Source organism: Cuculus canorus, chromosome 20 (assembly GCF_017976375.1).
Source record: "Cuculus canorus isolate bCucCan1 chromosome 20, bCucCan1.pri, whole genome shotgun sequence".
Classification (NCBI taxonomy): Eukaryota; Metazoa; Chordata; class Aves; order Cuculiformes; family Cuculidae; genus Cuculus; species Cuculus canorus.
In genome coordinates this window covers 3,199,569-3,217,999 of record NC_071420.1, presented here as the reverse complement: position 1 = coordinate 3,217,999, position 18,431 = coordinate 3,199,569, and the positions used below count along the sequence as shown (strand labels likewise).

The window sequence follows — 18,431 nt, the reverse complement described above, 5'->3', positions numbered from 1 at the left end:
TTCAGTGGGGCCTCGCCCAGTGCTTCGTAAATAAATCTAAACAAATGGATGGGAGAGCTTTCAGAGTGAAACTCTTCTGGATTGCCTGCCAGGCTTTCCATTATTCATCATCAGAATGATTTTTTTTTTTTTTTTAATAAGTTGACCCGTTTAATGATAAAAATGCCTGTGAGTATAATTAAATTGAATTCTGTGCTTAAAGTGACCCTCTGATTCATGGGCATTTGCAGCAGAAAGAACAAAAATAAAATTAAAGCTTTATTGAAAGGTACAGTAATTAAGTCTCTCAGTTCTGATTATTGCCAGCCGGGATGAGAACAGTGGATGCCAAAGACTGTTCCTCAAGCAAGAGGCTACCAGTAGAATTTACTCTGTCCGTATGGGAGGTGCTTCCCTAGGAAAAAGATTTTTTTTTTCTTATTATTTCTTATTTAATAGGGCAGAGAAGGCTCAGAAGAACTGGAATCATTACAGAATGATTTCTTACAAATATGTAAAAGGGCTGGTTCCTCAGTCTTGCGTCTTTTCACAGCAACCCCAGCTGAGGAACAACCATAAAATGTTATCATCAGTGGTAGACGTTGCTTTGCTAAGGAGCTGGCTTCAGTTTCCTTAGGCGTTAAATGGAAATGTGAGACCCAGGAGGCTCAGGACCTGAGAAGGAGATGCACAGGCGGTCAATTTATTGTTTGGTGTCTGTTTTGAATGATGAAGTAACCAGTCTGATTCTAAAAGCATGCCTTTCTTATCGCCTTGGACTAAGAGCTAATTACTAATGAGTTACATAAATTCCCATTGATTTCAGAGAGAGTTAGGACACCCCAGTATCTTTGTGATCAAGCTCTACATTCAGTAGCCAGAAGCCACTCTTTATGTAGGACAGGCTCTGGAGGGGGCACACAACGCTGCACAATGTTACTGCGGGTTACGTTATGAGGTTAATTAATAAGGGCTATGCTCTGGAGATGCTGTGTCTCTCGAATTACCCTCCTTCCTCTTAAGGAAAAGAGCTGAGGGAAATTTCACATGTTTTTAATAGAATAGAAAAAAATGTAGAAAATAGGGCTGAAAAGCGGCTCAGGAGGTCGCTTAGTCCATCTTTCTACCTCAAGGTAGAACGTGCTAAATCTGAACCACATCCTGTGAGGTCCTTTTCTGACCTCCTCTCTAAATTTCAGGCAGCGGAGATCCTGCAACCTCCTTACTCAGGTTCTTCCAGTTCTTGGTAGATTTAGTTACAGGTGGAAAGTTTTTCTTACTGCCTAATCTGAATCTCTCCTGTTAATTTCTTTCAATGTTATTTATCCTTCCCTCATTAACACAGAAAACAATAGAATATCTTTTTCTAACTCATTGTTTCCTGCGTGAATTAATCATGTTTCTTTATGTGTCATCGTTTAGTCACGGATAACATTTTCTAAACTTTTGATTGTTCTCATTGCTCTCTGATTGCCTCCTTCTCGTGTTTTCTAAACCAAAGATCTTTATGGCAGCTGAAGGGGTTTGACTGTTACCTGGTTGAATGGAAAAAAAATCAGCAAACAGACATTATCCTTGAATCCAGTGCAGGATGTGCATTCTCTTGGTGAGTAACCACTGCCTGGCGAGGCGTCTCGTCTCAGCACACGCAGGGTAACGTGTGGCCCTGGAGCGTACGCAGAGCTGCGATTCACTGGAGGGGCTTTGCTGACGTTGTCGGCTTAGGGATGGTACCAGGAACCCAGGAGTGAACTGGGGCGTGCATTCGCTCTTTAGCCATCTGCTGGTTTTTGTGACAGCCTCCAGATTCTTCATACTTTAATCTTACATTTTCCTCTTAAATAATAACTATTAAAATACAGGAATGGCTGAAGGAACTCATCTGGGAAAGGAGTCATCTTGATGTGAAAATTGTGTGTTTTCTTTCAGTAAACTCTTTTCAACAAGCATTGTCATGCGTGGTGCTCGCTATTTCTATCCTGGATCTCTTATACACAAAAATTGATTGTGGTCTTGTGCCAAAAAAAGCAAGTGGATAATTCTTTTAAATCTCTTCTGCATTTGCCAAGCTGAGAGTCCGGGTACCTTCTGGTGAGTGGCTTAGGCTTCACCTGGGTCTGTAGCAGATGAAAGTTCTTATAAGAGAGTCGCTAATATTTGAATTTACTGGCTGTAATGGGGAAAACTCACAAGTACTCATTACGCGTTCCGCAGTATGATGATGCCCTGTATCGAGCTGAGTTTTGCAGAGCTTTTAAATAAATTACACTGTGATTTTTTTTTTAATTTTCTGTAATCTTACATTGAATTATATTAACTGCTGAGTGCTGCTATGAGGCGCGTACTGTTCCCCCAAAAGAAGGGAGAAAAATCAGGTTCTCAGAAGTGGCATGTAGTCATATTTTAGATTTATGTGACAGTGATGGAATGGGCTCATGAACGTTTTATTTCTTTAGAAGCAAGGTAAAATCATAACTTAGACTTTACGTATTATGCATGAACAACCTTGAAATATTGTGCTAATGGTGTAAGGTGAAGACAGGTGAATGGCTTTAAGAACGTATTCTGAAGTCATTCTGCGCTTGGCCTGAGACTGAGCGCTGTGTCTGTCTGGAGGCAGCTGTAGCTTCTACTGGAAGCCTCAATCCCAACCATGCGGCGCAATGAACTTTGTCTAACAGCCTTTTTCTGTCTCAAATTTATGTAAATCTAAATGTCTCCCTGAGTACACCCACATACTGAGGTTTTCATCAGGAAACAACGTAATACTAAGTACATGTAGTGAGAAATCAGCTTGCCTGGTTTTCTTATTAAATTGATTGCTGCTTTATATTCCTTAAAATACTGTGCTTCAACGGGCACTTTATTCTAACAGTCAAACTTTGAAGTATGTATATATTGATTATTGTAACATCGTACAGCCAAGAGGTTTTTCCTCTCATTTCCTCTGTTTCCTGACAATTTCTTGTCTTTTTGTGTGCCTTCAACATCACAGCATCCTCTTTTGGAGGAAATAGTTTGTCCTGGAAGGATGTCCAAAGAAACCTTGGGAGGTTTCATCTGGTAATCATCAGCTCATCAGACTTGGGCAACACAAAGCCAAGAGGTGCCCGGAGGAGTCAGTTTGCATTGTGTGGGCCTGAGCTCAGGGGATGAGGTGTGGGAGAGCGAAAAGATAACTGATGGAGAGGAGAGGGGGGAGCAGATGTCTGATTATTTCTGCCATCCTGGTCCCCTATTGAAGGCTGTGGTGATATAGAATGCAGGAGTGTTTGCAGTCCTGACTGAATGTTACTCGCTATTTCTTTCTCTTATCAGTCTTTCTCTCTATTTTCCTTTAGTAATTCCAGAGTAGCTGCAATGAAAGAGAAATACTTCCTCACTTGGAAGTAAAATATATCAGCATGTCACAGCATGTCAATCTCATTATGAATGAAATGCCTGAGACATTCACTTAATAAGAAAGATGTCTTTAATTATTGTAGTAGTAAGTATGCAAATTAATCTCAGTCGTTCTATTCCTCTCTTCCTCTCTCTCGGTAAGGTTTTGCAGAGATCTAAACCTGAAGAGTTACTCAGACATGTCTTATTGTACGTTATTGTTCTGTGCATTGCAAACCTTTCATAATTGCTACTAAATGTCGGAGAGCTGTTGATCACCGAGGTGAGGTTCACTGTTGTTGCCAATTGAGATCACATTAAACCCAACACGTGTACTAAAAAGGGCACTTATACTCCTCCTTTTCAAGCTTAAATGAAGTTTGCTATCAAAACAGACATTTTCTGTCTAATAAGACTAGATCTGTATTTAAGAAATTGCTATAAATACTAATATTTGTTTGCAGTTTTTCCATTTTCCTTCTTGCTGGGTGGATCTGGGCAATATGTGTTGCAAGACGAAGAATTCTGAAGGAATACTCCTTTGTTCATTTAAGTCATTCCTGCAGGAAAAAGGCCATAGCAGGTGTAGAAAGTCCTGCATCAAAAGCAGAAACCCCTTTCCCTCATGTCCAGGACTGGATTGTTTCCTGTGACGCCGCCTAGTGAAGAGCAATGAAATTTTCATAGTTTTGTTTAAAAAATAATAGGTAAAGATGAGAGAAATGAGACTTTAAAATTGATTTTTTATATATATATATATATATATAAAAATGTAGCCCCCTGAATCAGAAACCTTAAGAAAATGTGTAATTTACCCTTCTGTGTTGTCTAAATTAAGCTCAATTTTTCTTAATATAATGGTGACTCATAGCTAAAAGGCAAAGAGACTCATGAACAATTGTGCAGTACTGCATTACTCTTCACAAGCTGTGCTAAATATCAAGAATTAATGCTTAGCTCTAAACGGGGGACCTGGGCAGTTTTCCTTATTGGATTTTTCAGACCGGCTGTCCTTGTCGGTAAGAGCGCGTGATCCGTCTTGGCTTTGGATGGCAGTGAGGTGGATTTGCATTCTTGTATGCATTGTTTCCCTTTCTCTGGTGGTTACTTGAGCTCATGTCTCTATTTTATCATCGTAAGCATTTTCTTTGACTGCCATCCAGCCCGTATGAAAGTCTTTTGGTGCTGAGGCTCAACCCTTGCTATACTTTAATTGGGAATGAATCGATTTTCTCGCTGTCTTTGGTACTTATAAAAATCTATAAATCAAATGCACTATTTCAGCAAAAACGTGGATGGCTGATGATGGCATAATCAGCGCTGCTGACAAGGAGCAGGCTGGATATAGAAAACGCAGTTTTGATGAAAGGGTGAGATTTCTGTCACCAGTCCATTATTGTTCTGTAACAAAGCTATAACACATTATACTTGTTTCATTTCCCTGATCCCTGAGGAGCTCCTGTTGCTGCCTTTGCATTCCTCCTTATTTCATATCGCTACCATTTATTAATCTCATTTCAATTAGGATTTTCGTTTTGCAATAGGAAAGCAAAGCTGATGGATATGGCTAACGCTTACAGACAGTATAGGACTGAACATGCGCTTTTTCTGCACACATAAAGCTCTACAATATTTTACACTTGTAAAGATCTTTTGGAAGTTTTTGTTTTTTTCCCTGCTCATACTAAAGAGAATGGTTGAGTTTGATTATGCACAGTGTTTCATTTCCATTTCTGGAAGTTTTTAGTGTCTTCAGCTCATGCCAAATCAAGCCCTTACCTTTTAATTTTTGGTAACTTCAGAAAAGATTTGGACCTAGATTACTCTTTCTTACCCCCTGTAGTTTCCCATCTGCTTTTTATAGTACTTTTTAGCATAAAATTTCAGAATAATATATGCCACTACGTGGAAGAAGTAGGATTCTTCCTATATTGTCTCTGACAGGAGCAACTGCTAATTGTCTGTCCCATGGACAGCTCTGATGTTCCAATTTAGTCACCTACCACTTCCTACTAACCTGAGACAAAGAAATGAGAAACTCATGAAGCGCTGTGGAACCCGGGAACTGAAACAGGAGAGACAGATGAGGAGTTGACTGAAGTAAACAATAATATTTCATTAGGTAGTCTTCATTTTGTAATACGGTGTCCTTTCCCAGCACCTTCTGTCCAAGGATTAAAGCATATTTTCCAGGTGTTAATGAACTAAGTGTCACAGTGCTCAAGGTTTAGAGCAATAAACCTATTTGACACCTCGATGGACGGATGGGTAGAGATGAAATGGTTTGCTGGCAGAAGTGTCATTTGTCAGATGCAGAACTGAGAGCAACGCTGTCTCCTGTCATGTTACCTCTTCCAGTTTATGACCACTGCATTACTATAATGTAAATCTTCCCTTAACAGTAAGTTTTCCTATTTTATCTCCGAGCTCAGCTGGTCTTCCTAATCTTTTTTTTTCTTTCCTTGGTATATTATTTTCAATCTAACCAATTGCAGTTGGGTCTTTGCTGTTGACTCCACGCATCATTAAAAAGCTCACTCATGCAGGTGCACCACCTGTATTTTTATTTGAAAACTATCTGCCCTTGAGGCAATCTTCGTGCTGCCTGACTGTACTTCTTATAGATCCAATTGCGTGCTCTTAGCAGTCTCTCACAGCTAAATCCAACAGAGATAATTCTTTGCTGTTTTTCAGTGTGGGTTTAGAATACAGAGTATTTTATATTTTTTCCGTGTGATGCTTCGTTGACAGAAATTCTCACACTCAGGGCTCTTTCCAAGGCCTGTCTGAACTCTTTCACAAAATTCTCTGTTCAAACGGAGAAAACATGCTTGTATTTCATCTTTACATCATTGCCTTTTCCTGCATTTACTCTTTTCTAATTACATAATTGCTGTTCTAGTTTACTGCTGCCCTCAGTCCTGCACTGTGCCTCGCAGAGACCGCTTTGTTTCCTTAGTTTTTTCAGGGGCATTTTCAGTGGCAGAGCTGATCCCGGCTGTGTGTGGTGGGGGCGGAATCGATTGCATTGTAGTTTTCCAAATATTACCTGGCACTGTGTTTCGATGATATCTTTTCTGGATTAGCTGCTTGCTTTTGTGTGACCTTCGATCTTCTTACCTGTTTTGGTGATCTCTCTGCCTTTTCCCAAGGAATCTGGTGATCATTCATATTTTAACACACACAAACACGTATTTAGATGTATCTGTGTTTCAGCTGCAGATGTCATGTATTTTCCCTCAAACCGGTGTCTCAGTATGACGGCAAAGAACGGTGAGAGAAGGATGATGTAGACTCGGCGATGCGATGTCGAGGTAGCAGATAACTCTAACCATTCTCATTTTTATGGAAAGTCCCATTGTAGGTATAGAAAATCGAGGTGATATTCACATTATTCTGGTTAAATTTTAGCTTGGATAACTTCAATTCCAATATAGACTCCCACTGTTCTTTCTAGCGTGGTCCATTTTTGCTGTTTCTTCAAAACAGTTGTGTAATGTTTCTATCCATGGTTAGCAATTTGCTGCTTTTCATCCAAGGCAGCTTGTATGTCAGCGCTGGTAGAAGTAATCATTTATTTTTAGATTCTAAATCATTTGAGAATGTATAAAGCACTGTAGATATAGAAGATAATCATTTGTCTCCAAAGGTTCCTTCTTGTTTTATTTACAGTCCTGGGTCATGGTGCTTCAGACCACTTCTGTTCTGAGGGAAACGGTTCTGAGCTGAGTGAATTTTTGCCAGATCCTGAATTAACTTCCAGATAATGTTGCTTCTTTGCGTTTTTTTATCCTCCACAGAGGTAAAACCCTAAGTTTTACACACGTATATACGTGATTGCATATTCTGCTTTATGTTTGACTACACACAGGATGGAAACGAGTCCAGGCTCTGGGCAAAGGCAAGACAACAGCACAGATTTTCATCCCCTTCCCACTTCTGTTTTACTCAGGCTTGTGTTGTGTGCTGCCTCCTGTCTCTTCAGGCATTGTGTAACAGATCTTTCCTTCTATTTAGAGCTTGTCTGTCTTCTGGAGAGATCACAGTTGAATAATAAACTTACAGGAAAAGATGACAGTCTTCTTTGAAGGGGGTAGAAGGAAAGAAGAGGTGTGGAGTGGTTCTTGCCTGCGCTGCAGTGGGTTGGGGACAGCATCGTTGCCTCTGAGCTGGGCGGATTCAATGCGTTAATCCAACAGTGCTCAGATAAAATAAAATGAAACAAAAAAAGATTTTAATAAGAAGCTGATTCTTTTGCATAAACAAAGCCTCAGCTTTTGGTGAATAGTCTGGGAGAATTTGTGTCACGTTGAAAAGTCCATGGTAGAGGAACAGTGTCTATGATCTTGCAAGGTTTATTTTGTAATGTCATAGCTATAAAAGGTGATGGCGCTTATTTTCGGTTGACCTTCTAACAGTGATGGGAATGTGGACACAGATTTGTTTTTAAATCGTACCGGAGATAATTTTAGGGCATGTTTTCCAAGTTCTAAATAATTCATTCTACCTTTCAGGATGGGAGAGAGGCTACAGCACTGCAGGCTTGTTTGAAATCCTCAGCTTGTTCAGAATCAATTCATATAGCCTTTGTGAGCAAAAAGTGCTATATATAGACGCCTACTGCAGGCAAGCTGGATCTTACGCAGGCTCAGGACCTGCGTTACCCAAAGCAAAAGCCATATTCTCCATCTCTTCAGCCTGGTCACTCCTGTGACATATGGCATCGTCGATACAACTGTCCCAGTAAAATCAGAGCACAGATTTTAAATAAGCCTCTGATCCGGGAGAGTGGGGAAGCTAAGCCAAGGGAAGGGGGTGGGGAAGCACGGAGATCTGTGTCATTCCAGTCTGCCTGACGGGTTGGATGCTATGGCTTATTCCCACAGTCTGACGTGTGATGGAGCCAGTTTCAGATACCTGGATGACCTGACATGGCCTGGAAGTGTTTCTTTATTATTTGGATGGAGGAGGTTTGTTTGTTTTTTTACATCTCTGGGTTTTTGGCTTTTTTTCTTCTTCTTTACTCCTTAGCGATGCTACAATTTGCAGCATTTCCTGCTGTAAATAAAGTGGAAGGTGAACTATAAAAGGAAAACTATTTGGTTTAAGCTTATGTGTTGCTACAACTACTCCCCCACTACTTTTCTCTGCAGCACTGGAGTGTAAATCTCTCCTTGTCGTATGTCACGGTTCTCCTTGTGAATTATGTGAATATGCACTTGATTGTGCATAGTGAATTTCACACCGGTGCGGTCCCTTGTGATGTCGGTACAAGGTGGGAAAGCAAGATGTTGTCTCACATTTGTACCCTGACGTAGCTCAGCAGAGGCGCGTTATGCCATCAGTCAATCGAGACAGGTATTTCAATGCATCTTTTAAACCACAAAGAACATAAACTCAACCGCTGTGTCTAACTTGATTTGTGAGGTATTGTCAAGATAATTTCTGTCCCTGTTGGTTTTTTGAGTGTTCAGTGTTTCATGATGTGGCCTCTTAACAAAGAGGCGTAGAGGAGAGACCGGACTCGGGATTTCCATGGTTTACCCTTGAATGTGCAGTTAGATTTGCCACTGTAAAGTGAAGGTATCTGTGTTTTTTTCCAGGTGAAGGAGAGATTATAGGCAAAGGAGAAGAGAAACATTGATTTTAACACTGTGAGGTGCTTTTAGATCATTACTTGACTATAGAGCCGTGCTAAATAATATCTAAATAAAGAAGTTCTGGTTAATGATCCTAAATAGTAGTTTGAATAGGACCTATTCAATCAAATCGAAGTCTGTGCTTTTATTTCCCTTTTTTTTTACATAGTGTACTGTGTTTGAGAGACTCTCTTACCTGTGCTTGGTGGATGTGATTATTGAAGGTGGATAGCCATAGGTTTGGCTGTTCTCTCTTTAGGAAATCTTTGAAACCAGGGTTGGAAGCAGGATATTTCACAGCCTTTGGAAAAACATCTGAAGGCTGCCATTGTGTCGTTCAGGCAAGAATGGCTGAAAACTCTGATGCATTTTATCTGCAGTTCTGTTCCTCAACACTATAAATAATTCAGATCTGTTGGCTTAACTACTACTGACAACTGTTATTTATTAAGAATGACTGAAATAACTATGTGGCTCAGTAGAACAGAATGCATTAGGGACTTTAATGTGAAACCAAATAGCTAAAACATTTTGATTATTCTTTAAAGAAAAAACCTAAACCCCTAAACTCGCCGATATTCTTTGCAGTTCTGCAAAGGACAAGTGAGAGTGGGAATTAGGATGTGATCTTTCCAGAGTAAGTAAAGCTTTGTTCCTTTGAAAGAGCACACATCCTGATCATAGAGCCCTGTTTATCCCTCTGGCTTGTTCCGTCTGCATCCATGTCAGTAATCTTAGAATTGAGGTTCCAATAAAATCCTTAATTTGCCCTACTCCGTAATATTTGAATCTACTTGTAGTTATATGCTTATCTGTAAAATTATTGCTAAAAGTACTGTATAGTCTTTTCATGTTTGCTTTTAATTTGGTTGTCTTGCATGCCGCGCTCAGCAGAAAGCAGGTGAAAGACCAGCAGTGTTTGCTGGTGATCAGTGCAGGTGAATTGGCGCTTTCTTGTTCCGTTCCCGTTTAGGATTAATTAGCAATATCTGACCCTTCTCGGTACTTTCATCGTTAGAGCTGAAATTCTTTTCCAAAGGTCAATACCATTTTCCTGTTTCTCAGATGAAAAAGCCGTTGGAAGGGCTGGAGCAGGCAGGTAGCGTAGAGGCAGATGTTTGGCTGTAGATCATAAGATGTATTCCTGTATAACACCAGAACGCTTTTGCAAGTCAACTGATTATAAATGGTGCATTTGGAATAAATTTTGTATCACAAAAGAGTTGACATCCAGGACTCGGATGACTAATTATCTAATCGTACATCTGGCATAAACACCCAAGTCATTTTTATGATGAACTGCGTTTTGCAGGAGCGAGAGAACATTCTCTGCTGATTCAGTGGTCATCAATCTTCTGGGGTGTGTTTTGCTTTATATTTGATATTTGTTCAATGGGTTGAGAGAAGTTAAGTGATCAAATGTCACCTGAAAATCCTGGCCTGCGGCTTTTACTTTTTTTCTCCTTGATAAGATGACAGATAATTACGATGCGAGCCCAATCATTCGGGACCTGCTCTGGGCAGTGTTACCGAAAGCTGTTTGTTGGAATGGGCGCTCTGGGGTCATCGCCTTCACCCCTATTTAAAGAAGTCATTTTGCATTCGTTTGCCTTAATGATGATCTGCAGCAGAGACAGAAATGAAAAGAGCAGGATGTGCTGCTGCGTAGCATTTTGTTTCATTTATTTGAAATCAAGTCATTAACTAGAACAGTGCAATAATGCATTTTTCTTTTTGACTTGTAACCCGAGGACTTCAGCCCGTTAATCTGACCTGAAATAAAATAGAAGCTCTGCAGTGGGTGATTCTTATTTCAGTCTTCTTCCTGGACGCATCAAATCTGTCCTGTGTATCCCTTCAGGTTAAGGGAGGTATCAATGAAAGTTCATTTTTAACAGCGAGGAAAAAAATAGGAGGTGAATCAGTGGTAAGGCTGAACTTCTAGGGACGAAGCCTGTCTGCTCTAACAAGGTTTTCTGCAACATGAACTTTTTTAGGTAGTATGTCATTAAATTTTATAGTAAGGAGAAAAATCAGCAGAAACTCTGACTGGAACATAAAATACCTGAATTAAAAAGAATATATGTAAATAACTTCAAAGCAGGTTTGGACGCTCTCATTGATTTTAGACAGCATCTCATTCTGGCTTGACAAAATACAGAATTTATAAATTAAATTTGATGTATGCTGCGCGCGGGTTTATGCTGATGTTGGCACACTTTCAGATGTAAAATTAAATTACTTTTTCCAATAAGGCAGCATAGATTGAAGTATGGATTCCTTTCTTTGCTAATGGAACTAGTAGAAAGATATTGAATTATGCTGACTTTCAAATTGACTGAGAGCCAAAGAGAGGAAAATCAATGACATTTTTTACGTCCTGTGGAGCTTTTAAACAGGCCTTGGTCTAGCAGAGAAACTCACTCTGAGATAACTGCTGTTGACATTGGGTTTCCAGTTAAGAAATGTACTGCTTCAGGTAAGCACGCGTCTTGCATAGGTGGCGGCTCTGTTACCATTCCAGACACGGAGGTGCTAAGTAGGCAGTGACGGGTGGTTGGAACGGCAGCCAGACGACTCTGCTGACAGGGGCTGCGTCACTCGCGCTGAGCATTTCTGGTGGGGCCGAGGAGGCACTGCGTAAATGTGCAGGATGATCCTTGCTGCACAAGGACGGCAAAAAGCGGAAGGGTGTTTTATCTCTGTGTAAAGTCCTGAAAGTCACGTGTATGGGTAATTCTAATAAAATGTCTTTATTTTGATTAATTAATGAGAGGATGGATGGATGGATGGTTGGGTAGGTGGGTAGGTGGATGGGTAGGTAGGTAGGTAGAATCATAGAATCATAGAATAGTTAAGAGTTGGAAGGGACCTTAAAGATCATCCAGTTCCAGCCTCCTCCCATGGGCAGGGACACCTCCCACTAAATCAGGCTGCCCAAGGCCCATCCAACCTGGCCTTGAACATCTCCAGGGATGGGGAATCCACAACTTCCCTTGGCAAGCTGTGCCAGTGTCTCACCACTCTCATGGTGAAGAAATTCCTCCTTATGTCTAGTCTAAATCTGCTCCTCTCCAGTTTATACCCATTCCCCCTCGTCCTAGGTAGGTAGGTAGGTAGGTAGATGGGTGGATGGATGAATAGATAGATAGATAGACAGACAGACAGACAGATAGATAGATAGATTTTTTTTTTTACTATGTTTTTCTTTGACAAAGAAAGAGACCTGGGCTTTATAATAAATGTCCCTCCAATACGTAGCTTGCTACTACTTTTTACATTTTATAATAATGCTTTTTTTATTTTGTAAGACATTCCATAGCGGGTAACTGAAATTCCATCAAAGACTGTCCATTCCCTCAAAATCTTGCTCTCAGATAGAAAAGCTTCTGATTTGAATGAGGAAGACTGCTATATGGATACATCAACACCTCGGTATTCTGGTCCATTTCTAATAAAATGATTTCTCTTTGCGTTCTGCCAAAGTCCAGATTTACTGTCTTTCACTCGCAGATGGATATAATGTGGCTGTGGAGGGCTTTACTCCTGGAATATGGTTTTCAACAGCAAACTTTGTATCTTCAATTCTTTGATGTAATGAAGAAAACTATCATATGGTCACTCCTGGGAATTCAATCTCTTGCAGTAATTTGGCTTTCAGCTCTGGGAAGATTCATCTTGGGTTTTTAAGGGTTGTTCATGTTACAGCAGATGACTTCTGTCATTTTAGAAGCAGCCATTAATGCAGGCAGCATCGGCTTTACAGAGATTGCAATATAAGTAACCACTGAACTGCCATATTGTGAGAATGAGTTAGAGAAACCATAGAATTAAGTTTCAAAGATAACAGACAGACAATCTATTCAGCAGAATACCTCTGTAGAAGCTGTTTTATGTAGTTTGGATTCTTCACAGTTCACCCCCGTAAATGCTTTGACGAATAAGATACAGCTGTTATAAAATAAATATCTTGATAAGTACTGAAAGCCTCACTGGTAAGTTGAGTCATCTTAATCCAGCTGTTGGGGATGGTGCCTGGTGAGAAGTGCAGCTCTGGGTTTTTTTTATGTCCATAGAATCATAGAATAGTTTGGGTTGGAAGGGATCTTAAAGCCCATCCAGTTCCACCCCTGCCATGGGCAGGGACACCTCCCACTGGATCAGAGGCTCCAAGCCCCACCCAACCTGGCCTGGAACCCCTCCAGGGATGGGGCAGCCACCACTGCTCTGGGCAACCTGGGCCAGGGCCTCCCCACCTTCACGGTGAAGAAATTCCTCCTTATGTCCAGTCTAAATCTGCCTCTCTCCAGTTTATACCCATTGCCCCTTGTCCTATCGCTCCACGCCTTTGTGAACGGTCCCTCCGGAGCTCTCTTGGAGCCCCTTCAGGTTCTGTCCAGTTAAGACAGACTTAACAGCAGAAAAATATCTGTATAGACTTGATTGTATTCCCTCGAACGTTGCTGTGAGCACAGTGCAAAAGGTTAAATACTCAATAAAAAGTGGTTCCACCACAGTGTCTGTATAGGATGGTGCTATGGTAAACACATCAGAAAGAGTGTATTTTTGTCATGATTGTGTATTATATTTCTGTTGCTTACAACTGTCACCACAAGGACAGAATCATTTTGAATGTGACCAGGCAGCTGTCTCTGTGAAGCCTATAGATAGCAGCTTCCTTGTGTAGCACATTTTCAGCTCCTTCAAACAGATTTATCAAGCATCTTTCCTGTCTCAACGCTGCCAGCTCAAATGACTTCTCAAGGAGCTTTGGTTATGCAATCTCTTAAAAGGTGCATTGTTTTTTTTCTGTTGGTTTCTTTTTTTGTGTGTGTTTGCTGGGTTTTTTTTTAGTAACTCACTGCAGCAGCTACAAACTAGTGCAGGGCTTCACCGTGTGCTAGGAAAAAACCCGTACTCCATTTGTCCACCGTGACCAGGCTTTAAAGAAGCATCAGAACTTCCACCGGCTGCGCAAAGCAGAAGAGCACAGGGCAGAGCAGTGAGCTGGCAGGAGAGCACCGTGCCCTGTGAGTAACAAGAGGAGAACCCGCAGAGACGGGAGCTGGAAATAGCAGCCACTTGGCGTAATTTGAAGACACATCCATAATCATTTTGGTCTGAGGACTCCTCTTGGGAGTCCTGTCTGATTTACAGGAGTTAGGAGACCAAGAGAAGCCTCTTGGCTGGTGCCCTGTCCTTCTGGCTGGCCACTGGAATCGGAGGCGGCTGAAAGGAGGGCTGGGTGAGCAGCCAGAGGATCTTCCCGAAGCATTTCTCTGCTCATTACTGCTGCAGCTCACAGCATGGGGATTGCAATAAAAAAGACTTTAAAGGCTCCTTCAAAGAGCTTCTAGGCTGTATCAGAAGCTGCATCTGGATGAAGTCTCTTGAGACTTCGGAGTGCTTTGTAAATACAGACTGGGGACAAACGAGGTTTTTCCTAAACCGAATCTTGCAAAAACTTCTTTTTTACCAAGAACTTGAGAGAGGCCACATTAGCACAAGAGTGTTTACCAAACTGCATCCCTGGTGTAATGCCTTTTGGAAAGGGTGCAGTTAGTTTGTCATCCCTACAAAGTCTTTTACTAACGCAGTAAATTATAGGCCTTATGGGAATGTGCTGAACTTGGTTCTTTTCAGGTCACGTTCTTGGTCTTGGATTGCTGTGTGAAACCCTATACGATGCTTTATACTGTTTGCCTGTGGATTTGTTTTGTGTTTCAGCAGATTGAATAGCGTTTCTATTTAAATCATGTTTCATTCTAACAAAAACAATTGCTGTTCTGTCATGTCAGGGGATTCTTGAGGTAATAGGAACACTGTATGTTTTGTGATTTGCTGACCGTTTTGGCCTTTGAAAGGCGCCAGTTCGTTTCGGTCCATTTTTCCTGCATTGTTTGGGTTAGCAATGCCTCATCGTTTCACCAGACCATGACAGCGGTAAGTGTTTTTAGCCCTGGTGGTGCTCAATTGTGAATTTTGATCAGGGGCAGTAACGCGTCCATAGCATCGTTTTTCCATCAGCAGCGCTAATGCTCCAGGAACACCGGCATTACTGAGTTTTAAGAACTTGATGTCTGTCTTTCATGGTTTTCCCTTTTTGAGATGCATCAGCTTTGCTAGAAATGTGTTTTCTTTGTGCCGTTGTTTATGACGATGAAGTATCTGCCTGCGTCAAACTAAACCTGCCTGCCTGGAGCTCTCTCTTGCCCATGTATTGCACTCAGCGCTTCTGGCAGTGTATGAGAACAGAGAATATGGAGCAAGGAAAAAGCCTGAAGGCTCCATAAATCTTGTGTAGATTGAAAATATTTCCTACTATCGACTTAGTATTTTTCTCTTCAGTTGTGCCTTTCTCTAGAATTCTCAGAGTATTTCACAGTGAATTAAGCCTTTTGCAGCCTCCCTCCTCCACTCCTCCGGGAAATAACATGATCATTCCTTGTTTGTAGGTGAAGAATTGAAGGTCTGAGTGGTGACGTGACTTGCCCAAGGTCAGCCGCTGAATTAGTGGCCGGCTATGAATAGATGTAGGCGTTCGAGCTCTCTGCTATACAAAATTGTGCCCTCCCGCTTTCAGTTTGTCATAACTTAATGCCCAATACCATTTGAGTATCTGGAATGAGGCAGAAGATGTTATGTTCAGGAGCCAACGGGTGCACCAAGGCCAACAGCAGGACTCGGTGCACCTCCCGTGTCCCCACGGATCCTGTCTGCTGCTGCTTCTTTTTTCCTAAAGGAGGTGAGGACGGAGCACCAGCATGGCGAGGTCTGGTCCTTCCAGCGTGGTCAGTGCTGTTTTGTGGGGTGCTCTAAGTGCTCACCTGAATGTTCCCTTCTGGGATCAAAGCAAAGAACCCAGCCCTGATTTTTCATTTCTCTTGATGTAACAATAATGAAGTGTCCCGACGGGTTTGACTTCAATCTAATATGATTTTAAAGTAAAAACAACTCCAGTGCGGTCTGCTGTTCCTTAAAGGGGAGAAGTAATTCAACTAAAGTCCTCTCGGGAGCCAAGTGAGAGAAGTAAATGTTGAGTTGTGCTAATCAGGAAGAGGAAGTCATCTGTCTGCATCTGGTCACTTCCCGGCTCACATGGCAAAGTCCTCTAACGGCTACGTAAGAAGATTTGTGATGAACAAATGTCAAGGGCAATTAATTCGTTGTCAGGCAGCTGTTATTATTAGGACAAAGAGTGGCCAGACATAGAAGGAAAGCCTTCAGCTGATTTATTTTCCCTACCTTTTCTATCAAAACAGATAAGTCGCTCAAACCCCAATGGTGAACTTTCATGCAATAAGAATTTTAAATTTGCCATCTCTTTTTTTAGCAGGAGACCTCGTACCGGATTTAGAGCAGAGAGGAATAGCTCAGAGAAAATGGTTGGAAAGTCTTCACCACTTTAATGCTATCAGGAAGGAGCAGAGTTGTGTGTTAAGCTGGTAACATAATAATATGTGGGCTGAGTTAAGCTCACTTCAGACTGTTTTTTCTCAAACTTAATTGATGGAAATGGCCCACTTTTAGGTTTAATTTATTACCTTAGCAGAGTTATTCCAGGACTGCTGCAGTGCAACTGTGGGTGTTCTAAACACACCCACGCTCCCAGAGAATCAGGAAGGATGTACTTAAAATCCTCTAATTTATCTAATAACATCTTTAGCAGCTTTTTGTGTAGGTTTAGTATTGTAATGGAAATGCACTCTGGCTGGATAAAGAGCTCCTGTGCAAAACCGCTCGTGTTGGCAGGAGGGACACGTAAATAGCGTTTGGAGCCAATGGGGGAAACGCTGAGCAGCTACAAATGCTGTAAATGCACTTCTCAGTTTTGTCATCTGTCACTACGGTTAAAATAGTATCTCAGATTCCAGATAGTGAATGTTCATGACTCGGTCTTCACCTGTGGCCTTGCAGGCCCGGGCAGAGCAGTTTTTCACGTCGGAGTGTAATTTTTCTCTGCTTTTTAGGACCCGAGTCTCTATTTTAGCAACGGTTGTTGCCTCAGTTCTTAACCAGGTTCCCTCTTGCCCATCAGTGGGTGCTCCTGAGGGACTGTTCGTAAGTGATGCAAACCAAGTTTGGTTTTCCTAAGACGTTTCAGCGCTGAGCTGGTGAGGGTGAGCCTTGGACCGGGAAACCAGCTCAGATTCCTACAGGTGCCGGCACAGCCCCTTACATTCGCGCCCAAAGCGAGCTCCGTCTGGCTTGTGTTTATGAACACTTTCAGCATGGGCTCCTCTGCTGTGCGTTCATCTTTCTGTGCATTTTCTCCGAACGCTGTCCTGCCCGTGTTGCTCACTGCTGGCATAATTATTCCATCCCAGGCATCGCAATCTCTCGCTTTTGTTGTACTATGGAAATTGCATACCATGCGAACAGTAACCACCACTGCTCTGGACTGCTGGAGCTAATAATAGACATGAAAAACCTGCTCTTTATGAGCTAAATCGAGGCAGACAGGACAAGACAGAAAATCAGCTTCTACACACACTAGGAGTAAAGGAGGTCCTGGTGTGTTTTCCTCTTGCCGATTACTCTTACCACTGGGCATTGCTGTATGTAAATAGGATCAGAGTTCCTGTGTTGTGCTGGGAAGAGCCAGTCCTAAGACAGCTGATTTCCCCAGCAGTCGCGCTTCATTAGCACGCACGTTGCAGAGCCCGGGACGTGCTGCGTGAGCAGAATGCTCAGCTGCTAATTCTCGGAAATACTCTTACTGATGGTGCAGTAACACGGTGTGAGTGGCTTTCTGCCTGGCTTCAGGGGTCAGAGCTCCTCTCATGACCGTGCATCGCTTGGGCAAAGCTATTCATTGCTATTTGTATCTTTAAATGATTTATAGATGTGTTGAATAGGATGTAAGGAGGATGAGGGCACTGATTCTGTGTACATTCTCTACCTCTGTTACATAATCTCACTGCTCTGTAGCAGCATTTGGTATCAAGAAGCTGGAAAACTTTGCTGGAAAACGGCTTTTTAAAAAAATCCCAAGTGCAGTGAATCTGATTTTTTTTTGAGCTCAGATTTCCCTGCTGAAGCTACGGCTCGTGGGCTGGTTTAGGACGGCAGTTGGCTTTCCTGGGCACTGAACCAAATGTGAACGCAAGCGACGGTTGCCATGTGCTTCTCAGGCTCCAGAACGAAGTCTGATGAGTTCAGCTTTGCGTGTAGAAGTTTTTCTGCTCGAATCTGGTTGGACCGATGCTTCTAGGCTGACGCCCCATCTCCAACCACGCCAAAGCCTGTGTATGGCTTACTGGGCCGGAGCAGAGGAAATAGGTTGAGGATCCATATGTGCTCGTTGCCTGTTCCCTGGAGCCACTGACGTGGAATTCCGGAACTGTTTCTGAGACAGAACGTAGCTCACATGTCTCTGCGAGGTCCTGCAATGGCAGATGTTTCTGATGGAGGACATGGATGATAACTGTG

The 18,431-nt window shown here is 42.0% G+C and overlaps 1 protein-coding gene across 1 annotated transcript in view; it reads left to right on the top strand.

Annotated features, from left to right (window-relative positions):
• Window positions 1-18,431, top strand: part of PPM1E (protein phosphatase, Mg2+/Mn2+ dependent 1E) — a 66,128-nt gene that overhangs the window by 33,983 nt on the left and 13,714 nt on the right. The window lies entirely within an intron of this gene.